General features: G+C 35.4%; 1 long non-coding RNA gene across 1 annotated transcript; it reads left to right on the plus strand.

Moving 5' to 3' along the window:
• Positions 1–944: 944 nt before the first annotated feature.
• On the plus strand, positions 945–4,077 carry LOC138703312 (uncharacterized). Its single transcript, XR_011333089.1, has 3 exons — positions 945–1,241; positions 2,291–2,411; positions 3,103–4,077. It is a non-coding gene; the product is annotated as an uncharacterized lncRNA (long non-coding RNA).
• The last annotated feature ends 4,636 nt before the right edge of the window (positions 4,078–8,713 follow it).

An 8,713-nucleotide genomic window follows, 5' to 3' on the forward strand; every position in this document is an offset into this window, starting at 1 on the left:
AATGGTGGTTCCATTGTATTGTCTGAAGAATTTTCATTTTCCATATTACTCCATATGGACGGACACCCACTACGTCTGAACTCGGATATAGTATGTTTTAACTTTGATACCTCTCGCAAGCAGTATGCTATGTCTAGACTCTTTGTCTGAAGAATATTGTAGAGCACATCTGTATGTGCGAACACTCTAGCATAGACTTCAAGAAGAAATATATTCTGAAACTGTGTGAAAAAATACAAATATCCTTGAGCCTGCACAATTACATCATCATCCCAGTTTTCTTCAGAGTCATTACAAATGATATTTTCAAAGAAAGCAGTCAGTTGTTCTCTGTATTCCTTTACTGTATTTACAAGCCGAGATGTAAAATTCCATCTAGTTGGTGCTACTCTTGGGAGTTTCTTTTTCATAAATTCCTTGAGTTTTTCTGATCTTTTAGGAGATAATGAGAAAAATGCAGCTAAACCCGACAGTGTTTTGAAAAAAATGCGGCATTCTGGAATGGATAAAGTAGTTTGTTGCAAAACTAAATTGAGAACATGGCTATAACAATGGACAAATAGTGCTTCAGGATACTTTTCTCGAACTTTTGTTTTTAAGCCATTAATATTTCCCGCCATAACTAAAGCACCATCGTATGTCTGTGCAATTAACTTATTGCCGACATTGTATTCTGCTATAACACCTTCCACATGCTGAAACAATGCAGCAGCAGTTTTGCCCGAACTGACATTTGTGAATCCTATAAACCGTTCTTGAACATTGGCAGTACTGTCGATGTATCTTAAAACAGTGGACAATTGACTCTGATTAGAGCAGTCACTTGTTTCATCAACAACAATGGCCACAAAAGGTGCTTCTTCTGTTTCAGATTTTATGTTCTTTATCCAAGAGGAGTAGAAATAGAAGAGAGGGGGTCAATCGTATCTATTCCTTATTAATCGCTGTTAATTCTATGGCACTGCCACGATGAGCGCTAACATCGCCTCTTACCAACATTCCGTCACTGATTTTAGACTCCTGGAAATGGAGAATGAACTTGCGTGCTCTTGGTTTAAGTTGTTAGTCCTGGAACAATTTCTTGCCGTATTTCAAGAACTGAAGAAGAAGACATATTGAATTTTCTTGCCTAGGCGAGGGAAGGATGGCCGGACGAATTAAATGCGAATATCCGTACTGCGGAAGTAAGAAGAGTAGTCACCACTCGAAATGTTTCTTCAAAATACCTGGGATAGTGAGAGGTGAGTTTTCATTTACAATATATAGCAATGTTATCACTTATAACTAATTTGATATACTTGTTAATTTTGCTAGCCACGTGCATCACTTTAAATTATATAGGTTAGGTTATCAGATATTAATTCATACACACATATACAGAATTTGTAACATCTAGTTACATATTAACAGACTTTTATTATTATTTCTATTGATAGAAAATATATATATATATATATATATATATATATATATATATATATATATATATATATAGAAGATGCATTTTTTGTTTTTATTTTCGAAGCTTTTTATACAGTACAGGAGAAACTTTGCTGTTTTGCGCACCACACACGGGAGAAAAAAAGTTATTTCAAACACTGAATATAACCAATAAAATTGCAGCAAACCACGTCGTGTCGTGTGCAGCTTGGTACCGGAGTTTCAATATTCCAATAGAAAAAAATAGAGTAATAAACCCTTTCCTTGAATATTCCCCGCGTGGTATTATTACATGAGACCTTTACATATTTATAACATTTATTATAAAAATAATAGTAATATTTATAATAATAAATTACAATAATAATAATAATAATAATAATAATAATAATAATACAAGTCTATTTATGATATAATTAAATGTTATATAGGCTATACTGTATATGTGTATGAAATTACCGTAAGCACAGGAACGTGACTTCGTGGCACTTTATAAAATCATTCTAATAGCCTATAAAGTGAAAGGGAACAGCTGCAGTGAGCTATGATGATGTAGCTTATACTTAAACCATTTTATGACATATTTTTATCCACCTATATTTTATTTTATTTTTTGTTTCGCCTACATTGTATTTTTACAAATGTTGTCTTTAAATACGAATTTTTTCCTGGACCAAAATTAGGCCTACAATAGAAATGATGAGATAATTAGTATTTTAACGTGAAGCTGACTGGAGGAGTTTATTTTAATTTTTCTTGGTTCTCAAAGTGATTTTATTAAGTGCCATGAAATGGTTTTCCTGTGCTCATAATTTATATTTATTTTACACTTTATTTCAATTTTTTTCAGATGCAAGGCATGCCTAGAAGCATTGGGCATATAAGATCTGATGGTTAAAGAGCCCAACAAACTGCACAACAGCTTTCGGGAGCCATACCTTGCAAAGTTGAAGCTATCTCCAATGGTCAAGGTAACTTACTTAAGTAACTGCAAGCCTTTCATATTATGCAATTTCAGTGCTTCATATCTATACCTATAAATTCTGTCGTAATTGCAAATTGTGAATGAATACATAAAGAAAAAGCCATTCACACAAATAGTGAAGTATCAGGCTAAGTAGATCCCATAATTAAAGCGTTGGGGCGAATAATGGTCTGTATTGCAATCTGCTAACTGGGCAGGAGGAACGAAAATGTTATATCGTCATTCCACTCATAAATAATTTACTATTGGACGGGCAGCATACACCGTTATTCCATCAATATGTTTTGTACACTAAGCAAAGTATAGATTGTATGTTCCTGAAAGTCATATTACACATCGGAGAAGTTTGTAACATTATGAACAGAATGATAATGAAGACAATGACAAACACAGTTTTTAAATGTTGACTATAAAAGAGTAACACATTTTAAACAGTTCCTTTCTGACATTAAGAGCAAGCTGTGAGCACATCTTGAAAGAATTTCCGCAAATCTGTTCCTGAAACGAAATAACTTGATAACATTCTAAGATAAAGTGTAATGGCAAAAATTGTAACATAAACCATTATTCGGCCCAACGCTTCAATTGTAACCTCTATCCTTGGTGGTACAGGACTTCTTACTCTTGCTGTCAGTTCATAATTGTAACCTTTTGGTTGTTTTATTTTGTACGGGAAGAAACAGAGGACCCCCGCCAGAGAGGCTGGTGACCCCCCAAGAGAGGAGAGGCAGTGAGAAGAGGCTGGGGAGCCCCCAAGAATGCAAACCACGGCCACACCGATAGTAACACTGAAGATGAGGAAAATTTGCAGTCTTTGAGTACAACTGCATCATCTGAGAGGAAGAGTCCTCAAGACCACACAGAGAAATCTGAAGATTGACATTGCCCTTGCAACTTTAAGGAAGAAGGTTCCCGGGCCATTATATGAATTGGTAAAAAATTGTGTCTCCTCAAATGCAAGGTATGTACAGAGAGTTCGGTGGTCACCGGAATTGAAAGCAAAGGCTCTTAATATTTATTTACAGAGCCCAAGTGCCTATAGAATGATTAGGAAGTTATTAAATTTCCCTTCTAAGGCTACATTGCTTAGAGTTTTGCGAAAGTATACCACTGATGTTGGTTTTAGTGACAAATTATTCGACATACTAAGGAATGCCTGTAGTAAGATGACTCACACTGACAAAGTAGGTTGCCTTTTGTGGGATGAAATATCTTTAAAAGCAGTGTTGACAAGCAATAAATGTCTGCAGCAACTAAATGGCTTAATGTCCGTGTTGCACTATTGAACATATACCAGGAGTAGCAGAATTTGCTAAGAAGTAATTCATTACCTGCTTGTAATAAAGACATAGACCACTCAACATAGACACAAGCATCTGATTTGCAGGTTTACCTGACAAGTGTTTTTCAAATCTTTGAAACCCATCAACAAAATCATCATTATTGTTACAAGCCAAGCTGATTTTAGTGGTATTTCATCGCATATGAGACAGCACAGCTCATCTATGTCACTCATTTTGTCACAAGCATATTTTAGCTTATCCAGTATTTTCTCACAAAACCCAACATCATTTGTATATAAGGCAAACTTTCGTAGAAGAGTGGCTTTACAAGGAATACTCAATAATTTTCTAAGAATTCTGTTTCACTTGTACTGTGTAAGTAGATATTAAGGGCTTTACGTTTGAATTCTGTTAACCAGGGACATTCCTGTACAAATCATGAACCAGAGGATTGTCTGCAGGATTGTATATGTAAAATAATATTAACATTACTTTTCAAATACAACTTTATCTTCGCTGGCACTCCTCTTCTTCATGTCAACGAGAAATGCAGATGTGAGAAGTTTTGCACCTAATGTGCTTGTGAAACTGGATGCAGAAAAGTGATGTGCACGTTTACTGATACTGTGGTATTGTGGCCAAATGAGTATATTTCCTTTGTGTATTTTTTATTTAAGATTTTGCATGTTTAATTTTAGTTGCTATTTATTGCTATTTTGTATTGTTCTTGTATTTTTGTTACATTATGTTTCTTGTTATGATTTGGCATTTTTCTCAAACAAAAGGAACCTAAATTAACTACAATACGAAGTAACTCAAGGCAATAATATATTTTTTTTCTTGAAATAACATCATAGTATCAAACACAGGACCGATGTTGTTGGCATATTTCAACAAAGCCTGTGAAATGTACTGTAGACTCTATTTACCATAATCGCAATGTTGGAACATAAAGTTATAGTATTCTGCACTAGCATTTAGAATATTTTCATATTAAATGACAAATTATGCCATTGAGGAAATAAATACAGTAGTAGGTGCTACATATACGTTGGACTTCTTAAACCTGTACAACTTAACTGAAATCAACAAATGCTGAGTTTTTGGCAATAAACCCATTAACTCTCTTACTCTACTCTCTAATATTCCCCACAGGCAGCTTAAAATTTCATGTTGAAGTTTACAAACAAACTGGCATAATGTCATTAAATATTAATTTTTATTGTTTTAATTTTATGTTTATCATGTACTGTGTATGATTTTATTTCTTCAGTTTGTTATATATGTGTTTCTCAGAGAAATGGAACTTAAATTAACTAACTACAACACTAATGTTCGTAATATTTGAACACAAAGTTACATTAGTGAATACAATATTTTCCAATATTCCCCACATATAGTCCAAAATGTAATGTAGAAGTTCATGAACAAACTGACATAATGTCATTAAGTATTAATCTTAAAAAAAATATTTGTGCATGATTGCCTTCAATGTAACCAGAAGACTTTACACATTATAGCTACTTATTTGGAGACAATAAGAACACAGCATTGTAGACTCCAATTTCTACTAAGGGTGATTTGAAATTATTTTCCTTACAACACAATAATAACTAATGGTAGTATATCTGAAAATATCAGAAAATTAAGCGGTTAGCTGACTTCAAAGAGCAGAGATTACTTCATTAATAAATATGTAGAGTGTTAAGAATGTTTAGGTATGATTTTTTTCTTTGTGTAACATTTACTGCTATGTTGTTAATTTTATATATTATATATTATATATATAGTACCTATCGTGAGCTCACGATGTTTTCTCTATTACAGTAAAACATCAAACAGTTAATTTCATTAAAGATCTTTGTGTTTATGTACAAAATGAAATATTGTTAATAAATAAATCTGATACATTCCAACATAACAGATTTGCTTGGTCATGTCTAAATCATTTCCAATTTCACAGTCCATTTCCTACCTCTACTACTCTACTTCATGAGATATCTCGTTCTGAAAACACTTATGGTATTGTAATTTACAAAAAAAAAAGGTTTCTGGCTAAAGATCTAAAAAAAAAACAACAAAACAAAAAAAAAAGGGAATTGTAATAGGGATGGTTACATTTCAAACATTCATGTTAATATGAATGTAACGGGGATGTGCAAAGAAGTATTTTGAAATTCCCGCTATTTCCGGTGCAGGAAGTCGTTTGAAAATACCGCCATTTTTGTGCATGTCGCGCTCCACTGCTGGTAAAAGGAAGCTTCTTGACAGATTACACTTAATCCGCCTCTTGAGCCCCTCTCTTCTATTCTACTCCTCTTGTCTTTATCATAACCCCACTTATAGCAAATATTAAGTCATTCTGAATTGCGGGAGAAGTACCACGGAATACTGTTGAACTCTCAAGATGATTGGCCAGTAAATGGTCAAATTCACTTAAGGAACTTAAATATTCAATATAATTTCCTCTATTGTCTGATTCCACACTCTCATTATGACCCCGAAAAGCCAATTCTTGTTTTCCTAGAAAGCAGACTGAGTTAATAAGACGCAGTAAAATCTCCCGATTTTTTTTCACAAGAGCATTGTGTTGGTTGATGTGTAGAACTTTTTGCTTATCTAGCTGTAAATTAATTCTTGTCTTCCCAAAGTTTGCAAAGTTCATGCTACTATAAATATGAGCTTTTGATTTGTCGTGTTTTAGGACTGCCGTTCGAAGGGAGTTCATATTAGAAAACCCCTCTTTTGACCACACATTAGTTTCGCGGCTAAATAACAAACATGGCCAGCAAAATAGTTTAGACAGTTTAGAACTACCACACAACCAATTCCACTTACCATATGATGTTGAAGTGAAATGGCGTGTGTACTCACGCTGTTTTTCTTTTACGTCCATGGACAAATTTAACTCAGGAGTTGGTCTTTCCATTTTCACAATTTCAACTTTTTCGTTGTATGTACGACGGTTAAAAGGCACTTTTAACAAACCTTCTATTACACAGTCATTTTCAACACAAACCTCTCCAGAAACTTGTTCTGCCATATTTTTCACAATATCACTTAATTGGGAAATTAAAAACTTAATAATTCACAATTAATATAACTCTTAGACACTCGAACAAATCACAAATTTAAAATACTGCACTGCAAGAACACAATCACATTAATGAGCTAGCGTACTAAGCATATTGTTGCTTCGCGCCTTCCAAGAAACCGATCACGAGAGCGGCAACTCACCCACCTACAGTGCACGATAGAAACTGAAGGGAGCGGGGGGACGGGGAGTTGTGCGACGTGAGCGGAACGGTTACAGGCTACCCTTCGTAGCAGCGGTTTCTCCAGCGATGCCGCCTTGACAACTTGTTTCTTTTCGAGAGCAGAGAGCGCATATAAATCTAACAATTACTTGAATTTTAATTACTGTGGTAAAACTAATACGGTAATACAAAATTATTACATTATGTTATATTATAAACTTTTTCTTTTGTAATTTCCTTGGGCTACCGCCGGTAGCCCCGGTAGTCCGCAAAATACGCCCCTGGCTTGGCCCATATAGTGTGTATCGCTCTTGCAGCTGGCGCAGAACTTGACCTTGTTGTTGGGTAGGTGTTTACAAATGTCGTGATTTTTGCCGCAAGTGAAGCACGTCTTGTCGTTCTTGCAGTCAATTTTGTTATGTCTATACTGGGCGCAATGTCTAACTGGGGAATACAATCTCGCGTGAGGGCTCGACTTTATAATTGCTTCCGGCTATGCTTATTCCACGTAGAAGTTCATTGGCTATGGTCACGTCTTGTACAATAAGTCCAATCATCTGCGTCGGTTGGTTTGTGTGGTGGAAGTTATCCTAGATATGCGTTTGATTCCAGGATACTTTTCTCCTAGAAAATTGCGTCAACTCGTCCTCCGCGATCTCCTTGCCGACATTTTTCATGAAGACACTGATCTCTCGGTTTCTTGGTTGTCTCTGTCCTGGGTTAGTTGATGGTGGGATGATGAACATCTGAGCGGACGGTCCGAAATTTTGTGCCGGGATGACGTTTGCAAATTGCTCCGCCTCGTCTGTCGTCGGGAAGGAACAGTGGTCGTTTCTGTTGTGTATGCCCGGTACTGTCTAGGTGTTTCTATAATCCGTTGTTGTTTATTCAATCTGAGTACTGTAAAATATAAATGTCCGCTGATTGTATTTGAGATATACATTACTAGATGCGCTATTTTCACCATTTGTGTGGGCCGATTTCGCAGCCACAATTAACAGAAGCACAAACAGCCGCAAGTCTTCCCATTCTTGCTTGAAAGCATTATTTTATAGTAACCATCCGAACCGCTGGCATGGTGTTTTGCTTGTCGGCCGAAGAGGGAATGAATGAATGAATGAATGAATGAATGAATGAATGAATGAATGAATGAATGAATGAATGAATGAATGAATGAATTAATTAATTAATTAATTAATGAACGGGAAAATGAGAGGAGAAACTTTAAAGGTATGTGAAACACGTCCTTGCAAGGGAGTTGGGACTGTGAAAAAATGAATATGTGACCTCCAAGTCAACGCTTCCCTAACAGAGGTAGGCGCATACCGCGCAGTGACAGATGCTGCAATCGTCACTAACGAGCTCTTCATTATCCCGACCTGTTGACATATTTATTCCCCAACATTGGGTTTATTAGGTACTGAGTGTCTATAACAATTACCAAATTAATAGTACATGAAAGGAAAATTTTAATAAATATATTGTAAGCAAAGTAATAAACCAGTACTTTATGGTTTTCTCCAATGGGTTGGGGCACTACAGTAACTTTCGGGGGCATAATCGTGTGAAGTTCATAAAGTCTAAATTATGGATATTTATCAACATCCATCACATTTGAAATAATCTAGTGCATTCTTAGGTCAACCAGTGCAACTCTCATGAGCCCATTTTGCACATTTTCTTCACTTCATCCATTCATCTGGACATTTTGTAGAATCATATTTTTCTTTGCAGTAACTGCAACTGAC

The sequence above is a fragment of the Periplaneta americana genome, chromosome 7 (assembly GCF_040183065.1).
Source record: "Periplaneta americana isolate PAMFEO1 chromosome 7, P.americana_PAMFEO1_priV1, whole genome shotgun sequence".
Lineage (NCBI taxonomy): Eukaryota > Metazoa > Arthropoda > Insecta > Blattodea > Blattidae > Periplaneta > Periplaneta americana.